This window comes from Schistocerca gregaria, chromosome 1 (assembly GCF_023897955.1).
Source record: "Schistocerca gregaria isolate iqSchGreg1 chromosome 1, iqSchGreg1.2, whole genome shotgun sequence".
Classification (NCBI taxonomy): Eukaryota; Metazoa; Arthropoda; class Insecta; order Orthoptera; family Acrididae; genus Schistocerca; species Schistocerca gregaria.
In genome coordinates this window covers 327,615,822-327,620,286 of record NC_064920.1, presented here as the reverse complement: position 1 = coordinate 327,620,286, position 4,465 = coordinate 327,615,822, and the positions used below count along the sequence as shown (strand labels likewise).

The 4,465-nt window shown below is 39.2% G+C and overlaps 1 pseudogene; it reads left to right on the top strand.

Moving 5' to 3' along the window:
• Positions 1-1,191: 1,191 nt before the first annotated feature.
• Positions 1,192-1,309, top strand: LOC126289398 (5S ribosomal RNA; annotated as a pseudogene).
• Positions 1,310-4,465: the final 3,156 nt, after the last annotated feature.

Here is a 4,465-nt window from a genome sequence, read left to right as displayed (position 1 = left end):
ACTTAACAAATTCTCTCGCAGCAGACTCCTGACAGCCTCAGCCATCAACCAACATGACCCAGAAGAGCGATCGTGACAAACCACACTCGGTCCGCTCGCGCAGACGTCGTGCTGACTTCGGGCTCTCCTCTGTATTCATAGGCCGACCAAAACCAACTCACTTCCGCCACGCTCGACAGCTCAGTCACCGTCCGCAGAGGACATCACTATCACTCGGAACCAGCGATAAGCGATCCGAAATACTATCGATAGATTGACTTGGAGTGGCCACGGTTCACTTTGGATCACAGTAGATGCTCATGTAAGAGACGAATCTCAATATAATAATTGCACATACTACTGAGATAAAATATCAACCATTCAAAACCTAAGAATTTAACCTCGATAAGCCCATCTTTATACCGGTGGTTGCGGGATCTTTGCTGTTCATTGTAAGTTGTCTAGTCACAACTTTTTCAGCCGTCTAAATTTCCAGTTGTGATTTTATTTGAGCAACCAGTTTCAGCTAAACGTAGCGCTGAAACTGGTTAATCAAATAAAATAACAACTGCAAATTTAGACTGCTGAAGATGTTTCGATTGGACCATTTATAAGAATTAGACAGAGACAAAAAACAAAATAGACAAGTTGAAAAAGCAAGTAGAAATATGCTGAGTACAAACCCCAACTTAACAAACTGCATTGACGTACAGTGTTGTGTGAAATCTTATGGGACTTAACTGTTAAGGTCATCAGTCCCAAAGCTTACACACTACTTAACCTAAATTATCCTGAGGACAAACACGCACACCCTTGCCGGAGGGAGGACTCGAACTTCCGCCAGGGCCAGCCGCACAGTCCATGAATGTAGCGCCCAAGACCGCTCGGCTAATACCGCGCAGCTGAGGTACAGTACTTTGCACACAATATCGTTGCATCAGCAACTTTTTAGACAAAGTATACTGTCTACAGGAATGCTAGTGGGTTTAGTAATGTGTGGCCCATCCAGATTTTCAAGCAGACTAATCAGCTGTGCGTGTTTGTGCAGGCACGCGAGGATAGAACAACGTGTCGACAGGTAATGCATGAGGACACATAGCTACCATAAATAAGAACATACACAATAAAATACAAAAATTAAAGAGTGCATAGAAGAATGAATTAGATAATGTCTTCTTACGATCTATATAACGTAATATAAAAGTTTGGAAAGCCAACGGTCTTGCTGCAGTGGTAACACCGGTTCCCGTCAGATCACCGAAGTTAAGCGCTGTCGGGCTGGGCTAGCACTTGAATGGGTTACCGTCTGTTCTGCCGAGCGCTGTTGGCAAACGAGACGCAGTCAGTCCTTGTGAGGCAAATTGAGGAGCTACTTGATTCCACGATCTGGGGAACTGACATACGGCCAGGAGAGCGGTGTGTTGACCACATGCCCCTCCATATCCGCATCCAGTGATGCCTATGTGTGAGGACGACACGGTGGCCGGTCGGTACCATTGGACCTTCATGGTCTGTTCGGGAGAAGTTTAGTTTTTTTTAGCTTCTTTAAAAGTTTAGAAATATGTATGCAAAAATATATGCATATACGGAGAATACATAAAAAATAAATTTGATCGTTGGTGTGAGATAAAATTACATGAAATAAACGAGGAAAGAAAGGAATATAGAATAAATAATTAAACTGAAGACAACGTATACTAGGCTGCAAAACAATGCGACATCAACACTTCACAGGTAAGGAAGGTATCTATGCTCATGGGCACCAATACACAAGAAATGTAATGAGGGATGCAAACGTCCAGCTGAAACCTATTATGTGTACAGTCAGTAAAATAAATATTTCTTTGTTATACAATAAATAAAAATATAAGTAATTAAATAGATAAAAACGTTATGTAAGCTACAAAATGACTGTTGTTGTTGTTGTGGTCTTCACCCCTGAGACTGGTTTGATGCAGCTCTCCATGTTACTCTGTCCTGTGCAAGCTTCATCTCCCAGTACCTACTGCAACCTACATCCTTCTGAATCTGCTTAGTGTATACATCTCTTGGTCTCCCTCTACGATTTTTACCCTCTACGCTGCCCTCCAATACTAAATTGGTGAGCCCTTGATGCCTCAGAACATGTCCTACCAACCGATCCCTTCTTCTAGTGTGCCACAAACTTCTCCCCAATCCTATTCAACACCTCCTCATTAGTTATTCGATCTACCCGTCTAATCTTCTGCATTCTTCTGTAGGAGCACATTTCGAAAGCTTCTATTCTCTTCTTGTTTAAACTATTTATCGTCCATGTTTCACTTCCATACGTGGCCACACTCCATACAAATACTTTCAGAAACGACTTCCTGACACTTAAATCTATATTCGATGTTAACAAATTTCTCTGTTTCAGAAACGATTTCCTTTCCATTACCAGTCTACATTTTATATCCTCTCTACTTTGACCATCATTCCTTTGTAGCTTTCTTTCGAAAGCTTCTATTCTCTTCTTGTCTAAACTATTTATCGTCCATGTTTCACTTCCATACATGGCTACACTCCATACAAATACTTTCAGAAACGACTTCCTGACATTTAATTCTGTACTCGATGTTAACAAATTTCTCTGTTTCAGAAACGCTTTCCTTGCCATTGCCAGTCTACATTTTATATCCTCTCTACTTCGACCATCATCAGTTATTTTTCTCCCCAAATAGCAAAACTGGTTTACTACTTTCGGTGTCTCATTTCCTAATCTAATTCCCTCAGCATCACCCGACTTAATTCGACTACATTCCATTATCCTCGTTTTGCTTTTGTTGATGGTCATCTTATATCCTCCTTTCAAGTCACTATCCATTCCGTTCAACTGCTCTTCCAAGTCCTTTGCTGTCTCTGACAGAATTACAATGTCATTGGCGAACCTCAAAGGTTTTATGCAATGCAATGCAAAATGACTGCAACCGCCTAACTCCGCACTCAAGTGAGTCATAGCCTGACGTCTGAGTTCATAGGCTGGGCGAAACAGAAGAGATGTCACGATGGCTACAGACAGTATAAGCAGTCAGCAGAATAACAACACGTTACAAAGCATTGTGACTAAACAAAAAGTATGTTTATAAAAGATCATAAAAATGTTTAAAAAATATCCCTGATCAAAAAGGTAATTTCCAAATCCTGCAAGTCCAGTCTTCTACCTTTGGGTGCCCTACGCAGTTTTTCCATATTTCGTTTGATATAGCGAACGACATGCTGCTCATTAGCCAAATGCACTCCCAAATCTGTCCTCATCTGAAGTATGTACGCGCTTTATAACGAGTTTCAAATCAATGACTTGTATGACCAGCATAAAAATGATGGCAGTCACTGTACTTCATCTTATAGTTAACACATTTACTGAACTTATCTCTCTTTGATTCAACCAGGCTTCGAAAAAGCGCCTTCAATATATTTGGTATTTGGAACACAAGCCTAGTACTTTATTTCCAAAAGTATTGTTTAGTTCTATCCAATGCGTGATCACTATTAGACTTAGCAACGAATCTGGTTTTAGTCTTATGTCTATACTGCAGGATAAAGTACTGTTGCTATTATTTGTAACTTTCTTTTTACTAAGTTTGCCACATATATTGGAAACGTCATTAGTCCTACAGACGTTAGCAACGACTGTCTGTTTTAAGAAAGCGATCTTTTTTCTGTCTCGTTTTGTGTCAAACGAAAATGTAGAAGTCTGTGTGTTAACGAGTAATCAGAGATTTCTTATAATGTTGTTGGTGACAAGACTGTACACTAGCAATGGCGTCAATACTGCCAGGATTTCTGAAAACCCCAAATACATGTCTATTGCCTTCCCTAGTAGTAGACTAATCTACAAAGCTAATGGTACAGTTATGATTGAGCTATAGTGTGAACTTTCTCCTAGAGTGCATGTCATGAACAGCGCCTCATTATTATTTATATCACATTTTCTACCTCTGGATGATATTAGAATATCACAAATGTATAATTTACATAAAGTAGTTTTATTCTTCAACTTCTTATAGTTATGAAAAAGTTCGTTCTATAAATTGTTAACAAAAATTTTGACTCAAGTAACACCCAGGCTGTTACCCATTTCTTGAACATCTATTTGGTAGTAAACTTACACATTCAATTCAAAGTCATTTTGGGCAAACGATACTAATAGTTATAACTAACAGTTCTATAATTTCACCTGGGATAAGTTTATTAGACAACAGAATATTCTCTGTATTTAACTGTAAGCCTTCTTTAAACGAATCATTCGTATATAGATTTGCTATACTTAAAGATGCGAACCAGGCATCATCTAGTATTTTATTGCGGCCAGAGTTTCTGCGAGTTCAAAAATGTTTCTAATACCGACTGAATATTTAAAGGTGTATAAATCTTTTAATTTATTGTTCAAAACTTTCTTGAGCCCATAGTTTGGTGTAGTGACGTTGTTCACAGTTGGCAGTGTTGATTTTTCCTTTCAGTATCGTTC